Raw genomic sequence first — 27,613 nt, forward strand, 5'->3', positions numbered from 1 at the left:
TCTCCCAAGTAAGTGGTGCAAAAATCTATGGGAGTTGGTCTTATATGGCGACCACAGTTGGGACTAGGCGCGTTTTATAAGTAATGGTGTAGGATGAAAAACTACCGAAACCCAGGACAATATTCGTCGGGAGTCCTTGTAAAAAATCATTTATCCTTTCGAAAATATACTATTTTGACATCGAATTACTCAATATCAGCTAAAGAGATCTTCATGAAATTCGATATAGAGTAAATGTGCGACTTAACCCATTCCTTACCATGGTATTATACATCATACGTAAATTGAGTGATTTTAAATGATTTATTTCTGGGCAATTTTTATCCGAATTGCTGTCGGGAATGGATTTTTAGTAGCTTTAGTTCTTCAATTACTTGGGAAAAAATGGTCCAACAGAGATGAAAATACATTTTGTTATTGTTTTCTTGCTTCGCGAAAGATCATGCAAAATTTTTGCTCAAAATGGCGGACGGAAAATACGACATCCCGTCGAATTTGTTAAAATTGGCCTTCATCCTCTTTCCTGATTTGAATTTTAGTTGCCAATTTGTTTTATTGGATAGTTACTCTATTTAAGTCAGTAGCGTTTGTAATCAATTAAGGAACAGAATTTAAATTCAGCGACCGTTAAGACGTGTGTTTGTCAGGGGCTCCCTGCGCCCCCATAATAAATAAGTTTTTTTCTTTTTTAAAAAAAATCATCTATTAATCTGTGGGAAACTAATCCCAAAATATGAACATTCTATCTCAAGTATTTTTGGTACATTGACTGTATGGGTTAAGCTATTTAACTATGGATACTACTCCCTCCCCCGCCCCTCCTACGAGTAGGCTCCCATACACTGAGAGAAATCCGAAAAGCTAATATAACATTCCGTAAATGTCAATTTTACCCTGCATTATTGATCCGAAATCGGTGTAAATATTAAGCTTTTTAGGTGTATTATGTGTTAAAGTTGCCCTTTTACATGTTAATTTTACACATAAAAGGGTGTAAAATTAACAGTAAAAAATGTTTAAATATTTTTACACCTAAAAACTGTTAAAGTTACGAGGAAAAAAAAGTTAATCGCACGCCCTTTTTTTCTCAATGTACAAAATGTGGACTTTTTTCATTTTAACTTTCTTCTGAGAAGAAGTAGAAAGCTGTAACTTGGTATGGGATCAAGGTTTATGAAAGATTCCTTAACCATGTATATAGACTCCTCCCCCCTCCACTCCTGCTTGTAGCCCTCATACAAAATAATGACTTTTTCCACTATAACTCCTCTGTGAAAAAAGTAGAAATCAGAAATGTGGCATAGGATCAAGGGCAATGGAAGGCTCTGTAATCGTGTATAAGGGAAGAGTACCCCAGATCGGAATGTTAAGAGACATGTTCGATATTCAGTTGAAAATATACGCCTTAAAATATTACTTGGTAATTTTGTGTATGCTGATCGGTATATTAGTGACCCATTTAACTATATCTGTGCATTTGAATTTTAAATTTTTACAATAAATTAATAAAAAATAGATGTAATTGCAACTATGTACCTTGTACTTCGGATCGTCATGAATTTAATCAGGTGTTTCACAGAAAATTGGTTTTATAAATGAAATCTGGATTAATGATTAATGGATAGAAAGCTGAAACTCGGCACGGAAACAAGGTTTGTGGAAGGCTATTCAGTCAGATAAAATCTGATTACGATTTCAAAAGAAAATAAATAAATTACAGTTAGAAAAATTAGTCAAAATATGTAATGATTCTACTGAAATCGATGATACAATGAGACCACATCTCTCTATAACACATTACAAGTATCAGACATACATATTTTAAGATCATTAAAATCGGTTGAATAGTTTCGAAAATTAACACATTTTTTGTTAATTGCAAACTTTGATAATCTGGAGCGCCCCTTGCGGTCAACTTGTGAACTTATCTATTCAGTCATTTTCGATTGACTATTCATTGTTTAAATTCAATGTTTAAATTGTTTAAATTTAAATTGTTTAAATATCTGAGATATAAGGTATGAAGCTTTGGCTTTGAGTCCTTATGTTTCAATATCCTTCTACGCATTTTATGCATTGTAAAGTCATGTGCCTTTATGTCCATTTCGAGAATATGCAGTTATTTAATACATTTTATGTTGCAATTTATTCTTTCCCTTAAAAAAAACTCAGTCTGTGTCAGTCAGTCTAATGGTGAACATTGCGGAGCAAGTTGTGATCCAAGTCCAAATGCAGTGCAACAACTTCCATCTGTACGTGATTTTCCCTGCCATATTCGATACCTGATGAAGAGGACATCCATCCTCGAAACGTCGTAGAGAATAAAATTGTGAAAATCAAGAAAGGTTCAGTGTCTCCGTCTATTTCCTGCTTAAAAAACAGTATAAATGCGCAAATTTCAAATAAGAGATTATTTTTCTTCTACGAAAATAGTTTTATTGCTCTAAAACTTTTCCCCCATATGGTTTAGTTTAAAACTTTGGTCCTGAAACAAAAGTTGTTACCTATTGTTACCTAGTCTATGACCTATTCAATGATATAGGTCTCATTGATGGTCGCACCATAGACCACTTTTGCGCATTGTCCTTATACGTTGTAGGACTCATGGTTAGAACTGTTTTGTTAACCATTGTGTTTTTCCTGTATCTTTGTGAGCTTTGAGGTATTCTCTGCCTCAATGTCAATTTAGAGTTTATGCTCTTTATCCTAGGCCTTTCTTTGACCTTTGTGAAAACCATTACAAAAAGCTCTATGAAGCTCTCAATTATTGATATGAGACACATTTTCAAATAATTTTGCCGAATTTACCATATAAAACATTTTAAATTTGTCATATGACATTGTCATGCGTTACAGAATTCCCCTGCAGAAGCTAGTATTGTTCATGAGTTTTTCTGCATAAAGTGATAACATTGGGAGAAAATTCACCTACTTAAGCACCTGGAACGACCAATAATGTGTCAAAAATCTTGAGGAAAAGAAATTCTTTTCCATGCTCTCCTTTCCTTTTTTCTCCAGTGCCATTTTCCATGGTGGAAGGGTGTGGAAAAACAAGAAAATGATGGATTAATGTAACTGTCATGTAACTCAAGTTTAAGTGTATGAAGGAGAAAGGTTCAAGAAGAAAAAGACAGAGAAAAAAATGAAGAGAAATGAAGTTTTTCTCCATTTCTGCTTCAGTGTTTGTCTGAAAAATCTTTCCTAGATTTCCCAAACCCTCAACAGCTTTTGCCAAAGATTTTCCTCTGTCTCTCTGTGTACTCAATACCCTATATAGCAAGAGGGGGGAGGGGGTAGGAATAAAAATCACCTTCTTACAGCAATTGTTCAACACACCCCTTTCAAATACTCAGCAAACATTACACAGGTCTTTTTTTTTAACCAACATGAGATTCTGTGATGGGTTGGCTGGTATAAAATACCAATTTTTCCCTCTTTCTCGCCCAATATATCAAACCACCCTCTATGTGGGACTTGTTAAATGCATCGATATTTTATTTTCAACTTCCCTGTTCGACTTTTTTCACATGCGAGAAATATATCTCCCCATTGAGATGCTCAATCCAACCACAAACACCACTCAATGGGGAAGCTTTTTTGCATGAAAAGCTTCGCGGGGAAATTATAGATTAAACTTTTTTTTGTGAGTAATATCTGGGACTTAGAAGAGACTGAAAAATGGCAATCTTTAAGGTTTGTTTGAAAGCTTTAAGACAAAGAGTACACCGTTGAGTAGAATTGACACTATTCGTAGAGTGGAAGATTTTACACCTTTTGGTAAACGTTCCTTGGGTCGTCTTATGAATGGGGGGCCCTCGAAGGTCCCAAGTCTCTATCTCTACCCGTTTGGCCTCTAAGCGTGGTAACAATTGGACGGACAGACGGACAAACCCGACAGGAGTCAAGAGAGAGGCTAGGTATCCAGGACATACCGACGCAATCAGCCGATTAAGAAAGATGAGGGCACGCATTTAAAATATAAATGGGATATCACATCCTATAAAAACACATCTATGGGAGAAGAGCTCTGCCTGATTAATTAAAGAAAGGAAGTAACAGTTCTCGGGCTAGAAGCAAGCGAGTATCATCAGGTGTGATGTCGCGGAATCGTCTAAGTAAGAATATAGAGTATTTCATTTCGTCAATGACAGCTAAACAACACGCCTGGAAATACTATTTTCTTAGTTCCGATGTATGCCACTATGTGTGCACAACAGTATCCTTCATGTAGGGGAAAGTACCCTCCCTTCGAACGTTCATGCCTTCGAATAATGTGAATTTTCTTTTGTTTTTCCTAATAGGCTTACACATTATTATTAAGTATTAGTTAGCTTATCATAAATTATTGAAAATTATACCCAAGAAGCAATTTTTTCTTAATATAGTCTTGTAGAATTCTTGAAGTAAGGCACTATAGAACCAAAAATCTTTTTATTTGCTTATAACGCTCTTGGTTCCATCACTGATATTACTATAAGTCAAGTGGCGAACTCTTAAGGATCTTAAGAGCTTCTATAGGAATTTCAACAGAAAATTCTCACTTTAAGTCTTTTAAAAGTGCACTAAAAGACTTGTTTAATACTTGGTTCTATAAGGCAGCTATTTTGCTTCTTGGGTAAGATAATTATGTGTAAGTCTATTAGCAAAATAATAGAAAATTCACATTATTCGAAGACATGAACGTTCGAAGGGAGGGTACTTTTCCCTACGTACATTTTTTAAAGGGTATGAATGACATGAGTTAATTAGAGATTAATTCAGTCTTAACTAGTCAGACGGGGTATTCTTCCAAGCTTCTTCATGTGTTACTTTTGAGAATTTAAATTTTGAATATTTTATAAAATGCTAGGAGAAGATTTTGAAGCTTCGCACACACTCTAGCTTCGAACATTTATCCTCATTTTTATTATTTCATCTTTAGGAAAATTCTGTGTCAGTGTAACAAAGTAATATGACAAATTAAAGGAGGAAATTCGAAAGAGATAATCAAAAATCCATATCATACCGTTTACTAAGAGCTTCATAGAGTTGCTTGCATGGATATTCGATGATCAATGTGATTTAATATCCTTTTCTCGAATTTACCATGAAACTTTATCATATGACATTGTCATACTGTTACAGAATTCTTCTCTTGACCTATTTCTTCAGGAAATGTGTGACTTAAGACTGGTTATTGAAGTATATTACCATAGATAATGTAAGACTAATTAAAGGAGTATGAGAAAGATGCAAGTGTTCGAAGGTAGAATATGTGCAAAGTGTGTCTACACATTGTGAACCATTTTCGTCAAAAATTGCTTTTTGAAGAATCTCGTCTGCACCATTTGGAAACGTCAAAATTCTGTCAAAAATGCATTTTTTGACGAAAATTGCTCCCAATGTGTAGAGGCTTTTACAGGATTTTATGCGAGAGTTGTAGAGGAGACAGGAATTGCTAGAGATATGAGCACTCTCATCCAGTCCGTCAGTCAGTCCTTATCAAGTGCTTGAATATAAATTGTCCGAGTTTAGTATGTAAATGGTTTGAGAGAGTGTTGTGAACTTTTTGTAGACCTAAATCCAAAACATCGAGAAGAAAAACCTTTAGGTCATTGAAAGTCATTGGTATATATTGAAAATTATCTTAAAATGAAGTAGTTTAAAACGATATCTCATTAAATTCGAGTTATAATTTGATCAACTAGAATATTTCCGTGGTTATTTACAATTTTAATTTACATTTTTTTTTCGATTTTTAAGATCGTAGATGAAACGACCTTTTTAACCTTGAAAAACTTTAATAAGAATGATTCAAGGACACTGTTTGCATCAGGGCAAATTAAATAGGGTTGTTACATTACTCTTACGAAAATTGATTTATAATCTGAAAAAAAAATGTGGCCTCTAATAGCTCAGTTGGTAGAGCACTCGTCTAGTCAACGAAAGGTCTCCAGTTCGATTCTGGGTGGAGGCAGGACTTTTTTTCCATTTCCACTTAGAAAAAAAACTGAATGATTTAAATGTCACTTGCTCTTGTGAATTAAATACAATTAATTCATTCATTCATTTTCAACCGCTTATCCCTATTGGGGTCGCGGGCCCATGACATCCAAATTAGCAGCCCACGCAAGATCCTGAATTTTATTCAGTCACCTTGTCCTAGGTCTGCCCTGAGGATTAATACAATTAATATTGAACAAAAAGTTCGTAAAAATTCTCACAAAAAAACAATTTGTCAGATTAACAAGAAAAGTTTGTCAAAAGCATGTTCTTCCACACAGAAAAAAAATATTTCGTAAAATTGTTGGTAAATGTTTGTGAATTTCTATTGGGGACTTGCAATATGCTCGTAAATCGTATAATCTCAAACGATTTTGTAAAAGTTCGTAATTTTTCACAAATATTATTCGTAAGATTTGTTCGTATATTTTTGCCTAGCAAAAATTTACGAACAAATAACAAAACTTTTAGAAACATTTGTCCTTGTGTTTATAAACATTTACGAACAAATCGCTCCTTAGAAATTACAAGGGATCAACTCACTTTTTTCGATTTTGAGGTTCTAATGCACTGAGAAAGACAACTTAATAAATTTTCAGATGATATAAGTCATTAAATTTCGTTATTAGAAAAGTTTTTCAAAATTTTAATCTTTTTGATTGCCTGCATAATTTTTTTTTAAGTAAAAGGACACAAAATATGTTCAGCATTCAAATTTTTGTGAAACAGGGGACTAACGCAAGCAAGTTGATCCCTTGTCATTCTAATTTCAGCAAATTTGGCACATAATTTGGCAAATAATATGGCAAATTTGGAACTTTGAGCAAAACCTAAAATAATATTTTTATCCATTAAATAATTGAGTGTAATTGACTCATTTCAATCTTGTGCCAGCTGGGTTCTTCACTAAAAATTCTCAAGCAGTGATATTTTCGCTAACGACAACTGGTTGATTGAAAATATTTATTGTTTTTTCCTTGTAAAAAAGTATTTTAAATTCAAAGGTTTAATTAAAAGTGAATTAGCGAAAAGGCGACCCAGTTAGTGCATGATGACTTATTTCAGTATTATCGTTATTTTATAAATTTTCTTTAATATTTTTGATAATTCTTTTTATGATGAGGTACGGTCCAATGTGGTATAACAAGTGGTGAACGGAAAAGACCTGTCTTGTCTCTTGCAATTTTTATTTTAAACGACGTTTCGGGAATCTATGTCCCCTTCATCAGGTATAAAATAATGGGGAAGAAACACGTAAGGTTTAAGTTCGTGCACTGCTTACACTGGGATCTATGGACAAAACAGGGACGGGAGCTCATCTCCATGCAATAGATAGACACAGATCTATCTGTTCTGTGTCTATCTATTGCATGGAGATGAGCTCCCGTCCCTGTTTTGTCCATAGATCCCAGTGTAAGCAGTGCACGAACTTAAACCTTACGTGTTTCTTCCCCATTATTTTATACCTGATGAAGGGGACATAGATTCCCGAAACGTCGTTTAAAATAAAAATTGCAAGAGACAAGACAGGTCTTTTCCGTTCACCAATTCTTTTTATATTATGTTTCTCAATGAAACAGTGAATAATTCTATGGATTTAGATAAAGTAAAAAAGAATTTCATCAGTCCAAAATCAAGCGTTTAAGTAGCACTCTTCGGAAAACGATCCAGTTACCCCACCTTGCTATAAAATATGAGAATAAAGTTTTGTCAAATTGATAAACAACATCCATTTGACAAAATCTTAACAAAATAAATTTGTTCGCTTTACAAAATTGTTTCGAGAAGGTAGGGGCAGGGGCCTATCAAGCATAATAAAAATTGAAGCTATTTTTCACTTTTTCCTTGTAAAAATTTTGCAGATATTGCACCCCGACTTAAACAAATTTGCTCGTAGCTCTTGTATTATTTCGACGAACATTATGAAATATGTATTTTTAGATAGCTTTTAATGTATGATTTAGAAATATATTATACTGATAAGTCAATTCTCTTTAGAGAAAAACTTGCCAATAGTCTTCAGTGTCTCTATGCAAAAACGTATGGAAAAATGAAATGTCGAGAGGCCCCTGGTAGGGGAAACTGGGGTACCACCAAACACTGCGATTTTTTAATCGGATATTGGATATCAGAGGATAAGATCGATAGGAATTTATACACACAGAAAAATGGAAAATTCTTAAAAGGAAACACCCAGGAATTTAATTTCAAATCCCATCCAATGAATGCCAATGCTCTAATTTTAAATCCTAGATCATTTTGTTTTAGTTGCAATTTGCAAATCTGTAGACATTTTTCATTTTTCGGCTAATGCTGAACTTAAGTTCCCGATCTCTTAACTTGAAAGAGCTAGGGATTCTAACTCCATTTCTTTCGCTCAGAGCTTCTAAACTTAAACACCTCAGGGATTCACGTCCAATTTAAGTTCCCAGGATCTTATATATTCTTAAATTTAGAGTCAAAATTTTTCTGTGTGTAGGTACTATAGGAATGCTCGCCCACTGAAGGAATGGTCGTAGTAATTCCAAGTAGTTTAGAAATAAAAATTAGTGTTTGGTGGTACGCCGTGTTTGGTGGTGCCCCAGTTTTCCCTAAGGGTCTTTTTATGTTTCTTCTAGTTTGCTAAATTGTTTTTTACGGATCAACGTTAGTGCGATGTCGTTTTTCTTAAGTCATCTTATCCGCAATTAAAGTTAAAAGGGGAGTAAAGGAGGGTAAAATAGAGGAATATAGAGGTATCAAAAAATCGACGGATAATACATTGCTCTCGTGTTGGAATACGAGCGATAAAAATTGGTTTTCGCTTGGGTGAATCTGAGGAAGAAGTGAAATTGCCATCCTATCTCGAAGATGCTGTCGAAGGTTTTACAGTCAACCCTAATGGGTCATCATTAACCCAAATCGATACTGCATTTGGGTTGAGGGTATGAGCTGTGAAAATGACCTGAAACATATGAGTGCAACATGATCGGCATGATGCTGAGGACAATCTATCTGTGACTCCTGCTGTTGCTTTTGACAATCAAATCGACGTATCTAAATTGTCTCTGCGGGTGATCGAAACTAATAGGGCTAAAGTCTTGGGTGTGCTCGTTATAACACATGTCACCTCACATTCTCTCCATAAATCCAATTTCAACTGCAAACTTAATTTTTACCCAGAACTTTTTTTTTTCTTGCTGTCTACCATTGCTCAGACAACCAATTTGGGGGTTTCATTAATATGGGTAAAATTGGCAAAAAAGATCATAACTGAGTTTTCCAAACAACCCGTCAGTTCTATCTAGTCAATTTCCATAGCAATTTTCCATCATCAAGGGGAATACGTGAAAATTGGGCAGTTTTACTCCTACACACAATGGATTTCAGTCTTTTGGTATAGTCTTCTTCCAACACTTGTGGCAATTTCAGTTTGAGTTGCGATGGAATTATCATGCTGACCACGTCTCCCAGTTAGCATGTGATTTTATCGGTCAACACGGCTTCCCACTTTGACCAATGGTACCCAGGAAGACACCACCAACTGCGCAGGAAGAATAGATACGACTCTTGTGCAATTTTGGGATAAAATGCCTCTGGGCCATTCTTTCTACTGGATTCCTCCGCACACAAGGGTGTGTCTGGTTATCAAAATACAACAAGGACTCTCAGACCAACATTAGAATTCATTGCCAGTGCCCAAACACAGTCTTCCACTCCACCATTGCGGATTCCATGAGAAGTTATAGCCACACAACATTTCACGATAGAGAATTATGTTGCTCTTCATTACGGGAAAAAGGGATAAATTTCCCGCGGGAAAAGAAAGGAAGGGGCTTCTTGTGAGGAGTCCATTTAGAGGGACTGTATGTTCTCTGAATATCTTATCACAATTAATTAGTGAATGAACAATGAAACTATCATGGTTCATTGTTAATGGAGACGCCTAATTAATAGTTGGTTAAATTTAAACCAAAATCACATTAATGCATTAAAGTTGATAGTACTATTGATAGTACTATCCACGCATGTATGCGGTAGATGGCAGGAAGGCATCTATTATTCAAACAAAAATATTTTTTTTAATTTATGTTTTGTTGAGACAATTTGTATTTATATTGCTCGAAATCTATTGAGAGAGTAATATATTTGTTATTATACAATTTCATAAATTAAAATACATCACGTTGTTTATCCGTTAATCAGTATGGCCGCTAATGGCTACAAGCCAAACGGTTAGAGATACCGACTTGGGGTATTCGAATAACTCGAATTACAGTGTGACCTCGATAGAGTCAACTACTTATTTCCAGGCTATTTGCCTCTATTGGATTTAATGACACTAGGGTCGGAAGAACATCTGTTCGACAGGGAACCCCTATTGACACTTTTGTCAAAATATTGAAAATTATTTAATGTATCTAGTAAAATGTAAGTAATATAACGTTTTTTCTGTAATATACCTTTTACTATAAACAAAGATGTTTAAATTTCGTATCCCAAATGGTACAGAGTAGGATGTCAATAGGTGCTGACATGAGTTCTTAAAGTGTCAATAGACGTTCCCTTTACCCTATTTGAATCCGAAAATTTATTTTTTTATTAATCCAATTAATTGAAATCTACTACAAAACAATTTTAACCAGAAAAACAATCACATGGGGATCAAGAAATTAGTCAACTTTATATGAAATCATTTTTCACTATTTTACATTTTCACTGAAAGTAAGGGAAGAGCACCAGCGATCGACAGTGTTCCTCGGATCGTCAGGTTAATACCACATTGTTGATCCAAATTAAATGATTTTTTAAAAATTATTAGCTACTTTTTACCATTTAACTCGCACAAGAATACAGTGTATTAACTCAGATTTAATTTATAAAACCAATTTTCCCTGAGACATCTGATTAAATTCCTGATGATCCGAGGTACAGAGTGCAAGTTTGCAATTAGGGGAAAGTACACTCCCTTCGAACGTTCATGCCTTCGATTAATGCGAATTTCTTTCGTTTTTCGTAAGAGATTTACACTAAATTATCATGGAATTATCAACAATTGATGATAAGCCAACTAATATTTAATAGAAATATATAAGTCTGTTAGAAAAACTAAAAGAAAATTCACATTATTTGAAGTCATGAACGTTCGAAGGGAGAGTACTTTCCCCTACACATATTTTTCATTAATTTATTGTAAAAATTAAAAATTCAAAAGCACAGATATAGTTAAAGGAATCACTAATATATCAATTAGCATACATAAAAAACCAAATAATGTTTTGAGGATTATATTTTGAACTAAATGTGGAGCATGTCTCCTAATATTCCGATCCGATTCTTCCCTTACATCTTTTTTCAACTAAGTTTTTTTTGTGATATCTTTTTTAAAAACACTTTCTTTAATATAAAATGAAATTCGACTGAGATGAAAAGGACTTACCCTTCTCAGATAAGCTTTTGAACAGTGGATTTCAATGCAAACAGTTGTGACTTTTTATTAATTTTTGTTTCCAATAAAAGATGTATAAAAAGCTTGGAGTAATACTACGGAGACGATGTTCAAAAAACAAATCTGTGCCAGTTTTCATGTAAAATAATTTTCCTCAGGCACTGGTTTGTCGGGAAATACACTCACTTTTGAAACAAATTCAATCACTACGTTTTTTTTTATTGATAGCTCGTTATTAAATTGATGTCCAATTGCGTAGGGTTCACCAAAAAATCAGGAAAGATATTCTATATCCTGGCCTTAGGAACTGTTTACCAAATTTTGTTTACTTTCCGGAGAACAAATAAAAAAAAACACATTTCGCAAATATTTGTGAATCTCTATTGGGGAATTATCAAATGCTTGTAAATCGTATGACCTACAAATAATTTTGTTAAAGTGCGTACTTTTTCACAAACATTGTTCGTAAGATGATCATTTTACGAGGATTTTTGTTCTTTTTCAAACATTTGTTTGTATATTTTTGTATGTCTTGCAAAAAATTTACGAACAAGTGACAAAATTTTACGAATATTTGCGAACAATTGCTTGTAAAAGTACAAAAAATACTCGTAAAATTATCATGTTACGAACAATTTTTGTAGAAAAAGTACAAACTTTTACGAACTTGTTTGTGGGTTACACGATTTACGAGAATTTCGAAAGCCCCCTATTAGGAATTCACAAACATTTACGAACAATTTTACAAAATATTTTTTTCTATGTATTGTGAAAAATAGCTATTAACTCTATTTTATATTGACTCTATCGGAGTTTGACCCTATCGAGGTCCCACTGTACTTCAAAATGCTCCACTTAAAAAGAAAAACATGAATTTCTTGCAAAACTTTAAAAAAAAATCTCCCGACTTTATCCAAACCTTCATTACTTTCTATTTTTTTTTAATTAAGTTCTAAAATTAAGTTCTAAAAGAAAGTGTTTCAACTTAAAGAATAATTGAAAACTAGAACGACAAACATTAGGTTCTATTTTTGAATTCATTTTTTAAATTAACTTTTTAGTACTATTTTATGTTTTATTTCAACACAATTATAGTGTTAACGGAATAAACATTCTTTTTTTTAATTTATAAGAATAATCTATTGCCTAGATTTATTTACTTATTTGGTTACTTTTTTTATTTGATGATTCATCCAAACGATATCATCAAAGATCTGTATAAAAAATATTCAAGATTTTAAAATGTTGTTAAATTACGATTTGGTTATATTTTTCAATACAAGTAGTAAAATATTTCCCAGGTTTTAAAGATCATACTTTAGGTTTTCATCTATTTATTCTATTATATTAAATTTTTTTTGAAATTATTGGGCAAAAATTAGGCGAGATTTCATTTTGCACATGGATATAGCCCAGTGAAAAGTATCTCGAGTGAAGTATAAGTCTTAAATTGAAATACGTCGTAAACTGAAGGCCGCTCTAATAACCAAAACCTTGACAATTCCTTGACCTTGAAATTCCTGTAAAAACTATTATGTCCCTTAAGCACCCTTTTATTTTTAGTCGTCTCCCAGTGACGGAATCAAGAGAGCTACAAGTAGCCTAAAGAATTTTGGTTCTATACCGCCGTACTTAGAGAATTCTATAAGGCTGTACTACTCTCAAAAAAATGTCTTATTAAACAAACAAACGGATTTTGTAAAATCTTTGTCAAAAGGATGTTATTTACCAATTTGACAAAACTTTTCCTTGCATTTTATGTGGAAAAACACTCTTTTGACAAACTTTTAACAAGATCCAATTGGCCGCCGATTTGACAAAACTTTTTCATAGTCTGTATGGAAGAACATCCTTTTTAAAAACTTGTTTTGTTAATTTGACAAAACATTTTTTTTTTCAGAGTAGGAAAAAATGCTTCTTGGGCAGCAAATAACTTTCCCAAAATTTGTTTCAGGATATGTAGTATTTATGTCACGATCTCGCGCAATTCGCAAAGTTAGGTCGCTTTGGTACCCACTTGCAAATTAAATTATTGAATCTCCTCAAAGCGGCAAATTATTTATTCACCTCACAGTGCCATACAAATCCAATTAAAAATAAATAAGTGCATTGCATACTCTATGTGTACAGTCTTTCTCTCTATCAGTGAAAATTATGAAAAATTGCTAAAAGCTATTGAAGAGCAGAGCATGCGAAATTGTGGCTTACCACAAATGTTTCAATATCATTTGGGATTATTGAATTAAATTGAGAGATAAAATAAATTTAATATATAATCCACCGCGACAAATTAAATAAATATTGTAGTGAAAAAAAAAAAACACAGAAGCTTTCCAAACCTCACATTAGAGTGAAATTTTCATATCATTGAGCATATTTCAGAAATGAAATTTTGAGGATGGGATATTTTGGGGTGCATAATATTCGTTATTTAGAATTTTGAGCAACAAAATGTATATTTTTTCAATTTTGGAGTTTTAGTCACAAAGTGGAAAATTCAGCTCAAAGGAAAATTCCTCTCCTGCATGCACAGAGTGGAAAAATTTAATTTATTGTTCAATATTCTAACGTTATATTAAATTTTGAGTTAAATGTTTTTTTTTATTCGTACACACAATGGCTCCATTTAATGGAGTATTTTAGGGGGTTTTGTGGTGCATTTTCATGGCAAAAAAAATGAAAAAAATTCAATTGCAACTGCTTAGAGATTTAATAAAGAGGAAAACTAAAATGTAAAATTCGTAGACTTATTGTAGTTATGTGTATAGCTCCCCTAAAATCAATCGCAATTCCCGTCACAGAGACATCAGGGATTCGGATGCAAGATTGGTCTGGCTTGTGGGTGGTTTATTATTGAATTTGAGTGAATGAAAAGGGTTGGTGGGTGGATTATCATCACTCATCCAACACTTCTATTGTGATTGTCCTCCGACGATAACGTGGGCAACGTGACAAAAATACCCAAAAAGATAACCAGAGAGTCTCCTCTTTTGTCAATTGCAACTCCGGGTTGCTCCACCCAAAAATTTCCGTATACATCAGAAGCACTCACCCACGCTTCGTAAATTATTTATTACACTTCAATTGACGCGATTTTGGGAGAGGCTACAAGTGCTAGGAGTATTGAAAAATATTGTGACAGTGGGATAGCTCCCTTTGAAATTCAATCCTGGGGTGTCGTTTTAGTTTGAAAACTCTTGCACTGAAGATGGATTTTCTCTCCCTGTTTCTTTGTGCACCAGACACTCGAATGGGGGAGATGCCTGGAAAACATCTGTACAAGCTAAAGGATGACTTTGGTGTCAATTTCTACCATTTTAAATATGAGCCACACAGACAGAGTTTAATCCCTCCATACTCTTCGTCAAAGATGCGGGGAAAGCGGGATTCTTTGAAACACATCACTTTATTTTCTATTTTCTTTTTTTTATCTTTGCAAAAGAAAATTTTAACCTAAGCGTCAGACGATATCTTGCTAGTGCCCTAAAGAGTGATCAGTATGAAGCAAGGCATTGAAATTGGATAAAAGTTGCAGAGCACTCGCTCTGTGATCCAAGGGTCTAGGGGTCGAATCTTCCGATATTCAATAAAGAAAAGGTTTTAGTCTTATTTGTAAGTTCTTAGACGTTTCATTGTCTTTGTTTAACAAATTTCGGTCAGTAAAAAATGTATCGTTCTTGACAGGGTTAAAGGGATGTGAAAATCTCTCTTTCATCTTTTCTGAGACTTGATAAGGGCAGTTTGACGGACTAACCAAGGATTCATGTCTCTTTTCAAACTCTCCCAGAATGTACGGTGAGAGAAACCCATATCAACTGTGCAGGTCGGATGGTTCGATTTGCAGAATGGATCGACCAAAGGGTTAAATTAAATATGATATTTTTCTTTTTTAAAATATAATCTACAGAATAACTTTTTACAAAATTTAGAACTATTTCACTTTACTAAGAAGCCAAAAATTGGTTTAGGAACCTATAAAGGGTATTATTCTAAACTGGACGATCCTTACTTCTTTTACGTTATCTCATGTTCGATTTGAGTAAGTTCGGTTTCGTTTCATAAATCTCTGAATCTCATAAAAGTTTGAACCCGAAAATCCCGAAAACCAAAATAATGAAGTCCAAGATCCTAAAAGCCAAGATCCCAAAAGCCAAAATCCAGAAAAGTCAAAATACCAAATCCCAAAATCTCGAAAGCCAAAACCCCGAAATCCAAAATCCCGAAAGACAAATCCCGTTAACCAAAATCCCGAAAAGTTAAAATTCCAAACGCCAAAATCCCGAAAGCCAAAATCCTGAAAACCTAAAGCACGAAGAGCCAAAATCTCGAAAAGTCAAAATCCCGAAAGTCAAAAGCACGAGGAGCCAAAATCCCGAAGAGCCAAAATCCCGAAGAGCAAAAATCCCGAAAGCCAAAACCCCGAAATCTAAAATCTCGAAAGCCAAAATCCCGTAAGCCAAAGTCCCGAAAAGTCAAAATCCCGAAATCCAAAATCCTGAAAGCCAAAATCCCTAAGAACCAAAATCCCGAAAAGTCAAAATCCCAAAAGCCAAAGTTCCAAAAGTCAAAATTCCAAAAGCCAAAATCCCGAAAGCCAAAATCCCGAAGAGCCAAAATCCCGAAAAGTCAAAATTCCAAAAGCCAAAATCCTGACTTGACCAAAATACCGAAATGCCAGAATTCTGAATTGGCCAAAATATCGAGAAGACAAAATCCAGATTTTTTTTAATTACTACATAATACACAATACATAATAATATACATAATAAATTTTCCCAACCTTGTTCGAAAATTTAGTTTAAGAATTCGAAAATTTGTTTAAATTCATCGAGAAACAAGGACATTTTGTGCAAATAGATTTCTATTTACCTTTTATCCAAGACACTATTGGAGAATTAAACTCCAGCTGTGAAAAAGGAAGCTTGAAGAATTCCAGCAAGGAAGGTCTATATGGATCCGTTTAAACAAGGGTGTTTTAGTTTTTCACAATAATGTTTTGAAATTAAATTCATAAGTCGTAAAAATTCCCCTCAATGGTTTGTTCCTGAGATAAAATGTTCTTTTATTTTGTTATAATTCTCCAAATGTGTCTCGGATGAAAGAGGAAGAAGAATAGATTTTTCCAGTAGTTCAGAATTAGTTCCAGAATTAGAATTAGCTCATGGTGATCAGTCTTCCTGATTGGCTGACCATTCCAGTGAGTGAGTTTCCCTGATCAGTTGAGCAGTCCGAAAAAATCCCCCTTAGTGGTTTGTTCCTGAGATAAAATCTTCTTTCTATCTGCTATAATTCCCCAAATGTGTCTCGGATGAAAGAGGAAGTAATACAGATTTTCTATTCTATTTAGAAGAGATACGAATTTAAATAAAACTTATATGGATAAAACATAACATCCCCTTTATTTAAATATATATTCAATTGACGATACTTTTCCTTCAATTTAAGTGTCTAATTTGGAAATCACAGAGTTGAAATTAGGCGTCATGTGAAAATGAAGAGGGGATTCTTGTGGAAAATTGTGAAGCAGAATATTACAGAATTATAACAGGAGAGACATGACATGATTTTATTGCACCACAAAACCATAAATTGCAATTTAAATATTCCATTCTCTAATTTAATTGGCACTCACGTTTTGTATGAAACTGACAACTTCATGTGGCAAATTTTATCACACTCTCTCCTCATTCTGGTAACTTTCCCCAAAAATTATTTTGCACTTCACCACCATCACCCGCCCCTCAACATCCCTAAATGGGTGGCAAATTGTCTCCCAACTGGGGTCTGAATGCATAATTCGAGAGATACGTGGGGTTAGTATGGGGAAAGGGTTACATGGTGCCACTCTGGCATATTGTTTACCCTTCACACCTTCACAAAAGTTATCATGGGCCGTGTTAAATTCATAGAAACTGTTTTTTTTCGGACTGGACTGCACTGGACTGGAAAAAATCACCAAAATAGGGCTGATATATGATGACACTGGGCATTTTATGGGGGGATGGTATACTATCAAATGCAATTAGCATCACTTTTAATTTCAACATTCCTGTACTAAAATGCACTGCCCATGGCAGATCATTGAGCTTCTATCCATAGCCAAATTAATCTCATTTTCCCAACACAAATTTTTCAAATGCAAAATTCATATCCGTCCGAGCACATAAATCGTTCCCTTTGATGTTCAAAAATCAAAGTTAAAAAAAGTGCCCAGAAAAAAGTGACAGATGAATTTGTTATGTGTTAATCGCTAGCGTGTCTCCATATGAATTTTTCGGCACAAGAGAGATTATATCTTTAAGAGGTTTTTTTTTCAATTGGTTTTTTTCCTTTGGCTTTCCAACCACAGCATCTGGGAAATGTAAGTCAGACCACTTTTCAGATTGAATTTTCAACGTGATGTCGGTGGTTTTTTTGTGTGAATTTTGCAGTGTGGATGGATGACTCTAGAGAGATTATCATCTTTGCCTCAAAGGCTCTCAAGGATACAAGAGCATGGCGTTGAAAGACGAAGGAGTATGGAACATTGCTAAGAAAATTCGGGAAATTTACCCGGTTGGAAGAAATTCCTATAAAATTATGATAAATATTGCTCATGAGTTCTTATAAAGTTCGGGTAGGAGAGAGGGGGGCAGTTTCTGGCATCTGTTTGGCAATCTTCAAAACTTGAGAAGAAGGTATGAACAATTCAGTTTTAAGATTCAATAGAGAAAAAGTCAACTGATGCGGTCGTTTTACCGATCAGTTTATCATCATTATCATCATTTTTAACCGCTTATCCCTATTTGGGTTGCGGACCTAGAATATCCAAGTTAACAACCCACGCTTACTGATCCTCCGCCAATTCAGGGAGGTGTTTATAGTCAATTCCAAGGCGCTCCCTTGCAAGATCCTAAATTTGATTCAGCCACTCTGTCCTATGCCTGCCAAGATAGCTGAATCAAATTCAGGATCTTCCATGAGAGCGACTTTATGACATTTCAAAATTTAGAGTTGCCAGATGCAACGTCAGATTGCAATGCTTTAAATTAATTAACCCTCTAACGGTGTTTTCCTTAATATGCGAAAAAAGTTCTAAAACAATGTTTTCTAGGATAATTATGGTCCAATAAAGTCGAAAAAACTATCCATTCTTCATTATCTCTTTTAGTTTAGGCGCTAGGTGAGAAAATATAATTTTTTTTGAAACTCTTTTTGCTTCTAAAATTCACATTTTTAGTTTTTTCAAAATTTTTAAATTAAATATACAAAGTAGAATGACATATCTTTCAGTAAAAAATAAATTTATTTTAGTCAGATAACTTTAAATCGGTATTTTATGGAAATTGGAAATGAGTTTTTTTGCACAAATATTTTTTGTTGCTTTTTCTCTGACCTGTCATACAAAACTGGAAATAGCAACAAAACGAAGAGTCAGAATGAGTTCAAACTTTCAAGAGATGTTTATAAGATTATTACCGAGGACACTATAGCACATTAAAATAAATAAAACCTTTATTGTCGCTGTAAATGTGATTTTTGTGAAGACCGCCTGGAGGCGGTTTTACCCGTTAGAGGGTTAAGTTTAGGTTTTACTTACACCTCCTGTAAAATATTTAACACTAAACCTACCGACCGTTTTTGGTCGGTTTTCTTAGTGCGCTCGGTTAAATGACAGACCGTGGTAGGGTAGAATCGGTAGAATACTCAACATTTCTTTTTTGGAATAGGGGAAAAAATTGAAATTTAAGCACTAAAAGATATATTACATGCATATTTTAAGATATTCACAAAGTTTAATAGTGACATTTAAATATGTGTTGGGCGCAAGGAAGAATTCTCCACGCGTATTTAGGGCTTAATTCGAAACTAAATCAGTGTTCCTGGAGAGTCTCCGGGGACTGACTGATCCTTCCACCACGAAGCTTAAATTAAGTGTTGAAAGAACACGCGAACGTGGCCCGTTTTTGGGCAAGACAAACTTAATTTTAGTCCTTGACACAATTGATAATAATATGTGTTAATTTTGAAAAGTTTTTAAACCGGTCAATTTGACCCGAACTTGGTAAGTTGAGTGTTAAATTCGATGGATTTCTTTTTGAGAATAAAATGCAATAGGGTAATTGTGCCAAATTTCGGCCAGCTTGTAATTTCAGCCACGTTTTTATTCCTCAAATTTCAATTAATTTTTAGTTTTTGCATACTCTAGAGACGGAGGTAGCCAAAATCCCGAACGCCAAAATTACGAAAGGGCCAAAATCCTGAAAGCCAAAATCCAGAAAGCCAGAATCCCGAAAGCTTAAGTCCCGAAAGCCAGAATCTCGAATGTTCAAATGTGTAGAATAATTTCCAAAGACACAGAAAATTTCCCTTTACCTTCAACAAGTTCGGGTGCAATCGTGGGAGCAGCTATGTCAGTTTTAAGAATCCGAGATATTGGCTTTCGGGATTTTGACCGGGACCCCTCTAGAAACTATAAAACGCTAATAATAACAAAAAAATGTCGCAGAGGAATTAAGATTCGATGGAATGTAGCAGGGTATAGACGGAAACACTGAACCTTTCAGGCACAGTTTGTGTCAGTCAGTCGAATGGTGAACATTGCGGAGTAAGTTGTGATCCAAGTCCAAGTGCAGTGTAACAACTCGTACCTTACGTGATATTCCCTGCCATATTCGATACCTTATAAAGAGGACATCTATCCTCAAAACGTCGTAGAGAATAAAATTTAGAAAATCAAAAAAGGTTCAGTGTTTCCGTCTATCTCCTGCTAAAAAATGTCGTTTTGACGAACAAAATGATGTAAAGAAACATTGGAAGAGTTCCGTAAGGACAAGGAATTAAGAGAATAAAGGTGGTCGAAATAGGCCACCAAAGCTATGTCTACATTTTTATTAATTTTAAAATGTATTAATAATGATTTTGGAGAAAATAAAGACGGCAAACTATCTGTAAGGTTCTATTCTAAGGGATATACTTCTTTAAAAAGAAAACGTACTAGAAATACTGTTGTAGTTAAACATTCTAAATACATTAAATACTGTAGGGATTCAAAATAAACACACATGATCTATTTACTTCCTTAAGACACTTTAAAAAGCGTTAGTATGTCCGCAATAGCCCCGCCCTCTCCTACATATTCAAAATATTCGATATTTACACATGACGAAGCAATTTTCTTACACATTATATTATGCTAATCGTTGAATTATGCTGTGGTTGTTGTAAATTAGAAACAATCTCAAGTATTGATACATCCCAATTTTTTTTATAATCTCATAATACCTTGAAAGACAGTGAAATTTAAAATTGAAAATTAAAAGAGAAACATTTTCCATGGATTGGAAATTTAAGTTTAACACATAAATTAGGTGAACTGGACACGTAATTTAGGAATGTATAATGGACATTAAACGCTTCAGAACAGATCGCAAAGTGCCTAAAATAGATTTAAAAAATCACAAAAATATAATTTCAAGTCAAAACAGCTAAAATTTTAACGTAGAAGCCATAATTTTATTTAAAATTAAAGCAAAATAAAGAAAAAGTAATATTTAAATTTAAAAAAAATAAAATAATGTTGTGAAACTGCTTTAAGGCATACCCTGTCTAGGAAATGCTGCACGGCGCTATTTAGGGGATGAGTGCCGTGAATTGGTGAATTTTCAATTTACTTAACAGATTCAATAGCGGTTCAGACCGGTACAATCACCGTAGTGTCACATATTAGACTTGTACTTTCTGAATTGTGAGACTGGCAAAAAAAAGATAGCAAGTGTTTTATTTTGCCTCTTTCTTGCATTATGCCACTGTGTACAAAGTTGGCAGTCATTAAATTGCTCGAAAACTGGCCGAATCACAGTTGGCACTCATGGAAATTGAACTGCCTGTAATATGGTTCAAAAAACAAGTAATACGAACAGTAATGTCTTACTCATCGTATTACTCCGCTAGATAAACATTTTAAATTTGTCATATGACATTGTCATACTGGTACAGAATTCCCAAACAGGTGAACGTTCCGTGCATAGGTCCTTTTGACCTGAAAATTCGTTATTTTGAATTTTTGAAAGTCAAAAATCAACCGCTGTAGAGGACACAATTTTCAACGGAATAACACACATATTTTTTCATTTGAAATTTTGCATACTATACACCTCTCTTGCTGTCTTTTCTTACTATTAGTATGAATCTTCTATGTGATACTACGGTCAGACTGGTAATTTCAAGACCTTTCAAAAAAATCCAAATTTAAACAATTTCGTTGAAAATTTTACAACAGTTGATTTTATGACTTAAAAATTCAAAATGACGGATTTTCCGGTCATAAGGGCCTATGAACGAAACGTTCATCTGTTCTTGGCTTTAATGTTGTTCTGTTTCCGATTTCATCACGAAAATTTGTCATATGGCATTGTCATACCGTTACAGAATTCCCCTCCTGACGTAGTTATCCAACATATCCGAAACTGAACGAATTCGCTAGTTCCAATTTTGAGATATCATGCTACTGGGGTTAAGACCATAAACTAGCTCTACCGATATTATCAATTTTATTATTCAACGCAATTGCCAGTATAAATCCAAAACCATTTCCATTTGCAGATTTTATTAAGCCCTCCATCCAACAATTTCAAATGAAACTATCCCTCATAAAGTCAGTCTACATGGTATCAATTTCCCAGCTAAAGTACACCACACGCCTATAAACGACTCCCCTTGAAATTGAGACACTTTCCTTGGCGGATTAATCAGAAAATGCGGGCATTAACTCAAAAGAGTCCAATGGCTCTGTAAGATTGCCCAGTTAAAGAGTGTCAATCAAGTTGCTACTCAACTTAGTTAATTAAATAAACAAGCTCAGGGAGAGATGAATGTGCTGCTCATCTTTTTACTACCGACAATTTCGTTCTCTATGTTCACACACGAGAACAGAAAAAAAGCAAGACAATTCGGGCATTATTAATTCATAAGACACGATGACATGACACCGACAGCTGCTTTTTTCTCTGCCCATTTTCCCCTTTGCCCATAAAAAAATAAATAAATAAATAAAAAAGTCTGGGGCAAATGGAGAAAAAAGATATTGGGATGATTGTTCATAAATAACATGTCAGTCGGATTTAATTACTGAGGGCGCTCATTCTTTATCTCTTATTTATTTTAACGATTCCCGCGGCAAATTGTATCGTCTGCAAATCGTCTGCACAGCAAGGAAAATGTAGTAATTTAATAATTTCAACATTTTTACGACAACATGGGAAGATCCTTCTGGGTATTTATTTAAAATCATTTTATGCTCATACTTTATACATGTTTATTTCGTACTCAAGAAATACACAAAATGCTTTATTTTTTTCTTGTTGAGAATTTCATTAGGATCTTACAAGTGTCTTTGCTATAGCTAAAATTTGATTTAAACATTTTCTTGAGAAAAGCACAAAGAAACAGATTTCTCTTGTGGTATCTGAAGACTGTAAGAAATTTTCGTCAGTGTTCCACTTAGGGTAAATGTTGAAAAATCGGACAGTGCGGAATGTCGGACAAATTAAATTTAAAAATTAGTATTTTGATAGTAATTTGATTTGTAATAAGATATTCATTATGCAATTTCAGAATACCTTGAAAATCTTTTAATTAATTTTATTGATTGAACAAGACTTAAAAAATTGTGGACCTTAGAAATTGGTTTGTCCGACATTATGCGCTGAAAGACTCTCCAATGTTTATCAGAGAATGAATAAGCACGGTTAGCGGATGCATTGTGAGTGGATGATCGGCTGATTGCCGAAAACGATCGGTACTGATCAGTTTCCATGATCGGTTGATCAGCTAATCGACTAGTCTTAATGATCAGCTGATCGGCGTCAATTACTTCCCATGATCGCCTGCGTAGTGCCAATCAATTTCCATGATGAACTGATCACTGCAATCAGTCTCCCTGGTCGGATAATCGCTCCAGTCAGGCTCCATGATCAACTGATCACATAAAACAGTCTCATTGGTATAGGGACCCGGCCAATCAGTCTTCGTGATCGCTTAATCGTGCCAATTTGCCTCCATAATCAACTGATCGGTGACAATCAGTCATCATGATTAACTGATCGGTTTTAATCAGTCTCACTTATCGGATGATCTTGCCAATTTGGCTCACTGGTGCAAAGCAGTCTCCATTATCAAGCTCATCGGTGTTAATCAGTTTCCTTGATCAACTGATCAAATGAATCAGTTTCTTTGGTCAGTGGATCCTGCCAATCAGTCTGATTGGCATGATGAGGGAGACTGATCGTGGTAATCAGTCTCCCTGATCTGTTAATCGTGGCAATCAATCTCTCTGATCGGCTGATCATCACAATTTGTCTCTGTGGTCAACTGATCTGCTCTAATCAGTCTGGATAGTCAGCTGATCGGCGGCAAACTGTCTCTCTTATCGACTGATCGTGCCAATTTCTCTGCGTGATTAACCTATCGGCGTCAATCAGTCTCCATGATCAGCTGATCGGAACTAATCAGTCTCTCTGATCGGCCGATCAAACTAATCAGTCTTCATGATCAATTGATCGTACCAATCAATTTCCCAGAAAGGATGATCGTTCCTAATCAGTCTCCCTGATCAACTGAACGTGCTAATCAGTTTCCCTGATGGGCTGATCGTCCCAATTAGTTTCCCTGATCGGCTTACCGTGCCTATAAGTTTTGCTAATCAACTGATCGGCGGCAATCAGTCTCTCATATCGACTGATCGTGCCAATTTGTCTTCATGATCAACTGAATAGCGCAAATCAATTTCCATGATCAACTGATTGGCGCGAATCACTCTCCCTGATCGGCTGATTGTGCCAAACAGTCTTCCTGATCAACTGAACGTGCTAATCAGTTTCCCTGAAAGGCTGATCGTCCCAATCAGTCTCCATGATCAAGTTATCGTGCTAATCAGTTTCCATGAACGGCTGATCGTCCCAATCAGTCTCCCTGATCAACTGAACGTGCTAATTAGTTTCCCTGATCGGCTTACCGTGCCTATCAGTCTTCCTGATCAACTGATCGGCGGCAATCAGTCTCTCATATCGACTGATCGTGCCGATTTGTCTCCGTGATCAACTGAACAGCGCAAATCAATTTCTATTATCAACTGATTGGCGCCAATCACTCTCCCTGAACGACTGATCGTCCCAATCACTGTCCCAGATCAACTGAACGTGCTAATAAGTTTCCCTGATGGGCTGATCGTCCCAATTAGTTTCCCTGATCAACTAATCGGCGGCAATCAGTATCACATATCGCCTGATCGTGCCATTTTGTCTCCGTGATCAACTGAACAGCTCAAATCAATCTTCATGATCAACTGATTGGCCCCAATCACCCTCCCTGATCGACTGATTGTGCCAAATAGTCTTCCTGATCGGCGTAAATCAGTTTCCTTGAATACCTGATCGTGCTAATAAGCCTCCATGATCAGCTGATTGGTGCTAATCAGTCTCCCTGATCAACTGATCAGCGCTGATCAGTCTCCTTAATCAGCTGATCGGAACCATAAACCGTAAAAGACAGACTTGTTCACCTCATAATGTTTACCCTATTTAAACAAATTGCTTTCGCTTCTATAAAAATCTGTCAAAATTCCAATTTTTGACAAAAATTTCTCAAAATCTGTAGAGTTAATATCACTAAATTTTAAGTTACTAATTGATTATAAAGCAGTAATACTAACGCTAGATTTTACTTTTTCTTATCTTTCTAGGTGAGTCATTTTGCAGCAGTCAAACCCAAGGGAGGGAAAGCAGTTCTTCCATCCATGCACATCAAAATCGTAAGCCTTGAACGAAATCACTTGCGTATTTGCGATTTAATGCGGATATAAAATGATGCAGTGTATCGATAAATCCGTAAAAAAATACTGAGACTATTGCCAGTCATTTGAAATGCTTTAATCAGATTAAATCCAATATATATACAGTCTTTAGGGAGTGATAAAAAAAAAACACCCGAGAGGGTGGACTGTAAAAGCTATTGCAACAGGGGTGCGGAAACTCCATATTCCGAAAGGGATTCAATCAATGGAAATTCTCTGTTTTCCGCATCAATTGATGAATTTTTGTTCACCCGATCATTTTAATACCCATGGAATTTCCTCCATCACCCTCGTATCCAATCATTGCATTTGATTAGATGATGACGACAAAAAAAAAGAAACGCTAAATTCAATTTAAAAAAAAAGTCCCGCAGAGCGTTGCAATTAAATTATTCCAAAGACAACTCTATCTCAATTTCCGTGGAAGAATTGAGTTGAGTGTGGTCATAAATAATCGAAGCTGGTGAACCATCATGTGGTCAGAATAGAACCATTTCTCTGTGAACTGCTGTGAATTATTTTTAGGGGAGGACCCAGGGATAATTGATGCAAACACCAAACTCGCAATAGACTTGCTGGGCAATTACGGAGAATCCAACTAGTTTATTCAACTCATTGGCTAATGAATCAAATGAACTCAAATTATTTCACAGTTTACAAAATAAATTACAACCAATTGTGGCTTTTTTAGTGTCACTTTTTGCTAACTGACTCTATTTATGATATTGACCCGTGTTGGCCAATTAAAGTACAATGCCCAAATGAATAAACCCTATGCTTGTGCTATTGTTGTATCAGTTGGATAAATCAAAATCGTTAATTTCGATTTAGAAAGAGCAACGTGACTGTGAATAAAATTTTCAAAAATCTTATAATTCGATATTTCAAAGGTTTCAAACGGAAATAATCGAAAGGGACAGATAATCCTAACCGGCTTATGTAGGTGAGATTCTTAACGTGAGCTAACTCGGAGTGCATGCAAATTCGATTTAGAGCTGAAGTTGGGAGACGCCACTCAGTTATCTTGAATAAAATTCGTGAAATTATACAAATTTTGTATTTAAACCAAAATATCAAGGATTTGGATGAACTGACAGAAAAGTGATATATGGGTGAAATGTAGACCAGAATGTTCTCTATAATTTTCTCATAGAACATGATCTCATCGATTACTCAGAAGCCAAGATAAGCGAGGTTTTTTGTTTCTTAACTCGTTTTTTCATCCAGAGTTCCCCAAGTAGTCATTTGTTGAACTTCAACTATATCAAAGAATTGTTGTCTTTTGTGGGACTTTCCATTTAAACCCCTATTTTAAGTGTCTTTGTGGAGTAGAGGCAGTCAAATTGGCATCTGAGTGATTTCAAAGCGTTATTATGGGAAAAATCAATTTTTTCACACTTAAACGGCAAAATCGGAGTGATAGCGTAGTCTGAGTGGAAAATGATGTATGGACGAAATGTAGAGACAAATGTGCTCTACAATTATGTTGAAGTAATCATCAAAATCGGTTCAGCGACAGTCGAGATAATTGAGGTTATGTGATATTGAAATTGGTTTTTCGACTGTGGCGCCCCTGGTGTTGGTCCCACAAAGTTCAAATGTTCTAGAAAGTTGTAGCATTTGGTGAGATCTTTCGTTTAAGCCCTCATTCATCAAAATCGGTCACATAGAACCGGAGATATGATTTTTTGAATTTCGTGAACTTTGACCCCTCATATCTCCGGTTCTATTGAAACCACAGCGCGCATACGCACCATTTTGGAAACGTCCTAGACTGGACTACAACATACTAAAATTTCGTTAACTTGCACAATGCCGTTTTTGAGAAAAGTGACTTTGAATTTCGATGAATTTTGACGCTATCACAGCGCCACCTGTGGTGACTTTTTGAACTTCCATCTGAAAGTGCTCATCGATACGAAACCAAAAAGGTAAAATTTAGGTCGCTATGTTAATTAGAACCGGAGATAGAGGCCGGTCAATGTTCGAACTTTGACCCCTTATAGCTCGGGTCAGGGGTTATGGATCGACTTAAGGTTTTTTTTGTTTGATAGGTATAATCAACGGCTACCACATACTAAAATTTCAGCCCGATTGCATAAGGAATTTTTGAGTTATTTAACTTTTAAGATTTAAAAATTTTTCTTTTTAAAAAAAAGCGCCCCTAGCGGTGGTTTTATGAACTTGCGATGTTAGAAAGGGAAGTGGCATTTCACGAGAGCTTTCCAAAAAGCCCACATTTTTTAAATTCTGATAATTAGAACCGGAGTTATGGCCATTTTAAGAAAATTTTTTTGGACCCTTATAGCTCGGGTCAGGAAGGTCGGGGGACCTTAAGTTTGGTACTGATGGAAAGCTCTAAGGCCCAGCTA

The 27,613-nt window shown here is 35.1% G+C and overlaps 1 protein-coding gene across 2 annotated transcripts in view; it reads left to right on the plus strand.

The window, feature by feature from the left end:
* LOC129803618 (uncharacterized) overlaps positions 1–27,613 on the plus strand; it is a 477,859-nt gene that overhangs the window by 380,096 nt on the left and 70,150 nt on the right. The window lies entirely within an intron of this gene.

This window comes from Phlebotomus papatasi, chromosome 2 (genome assembly GCF_024763615.1).
Source record: "Phlebotomus papatasi isolate M1 chromosome 2, Ppap_2.1, whole genome shotgun sequence".
NCBI lineage: Eukaryota > Metazoa > Arthropoda > Insecta > Diptera > Psychodidae > Phlebotomus > Phlebotomus papatasi.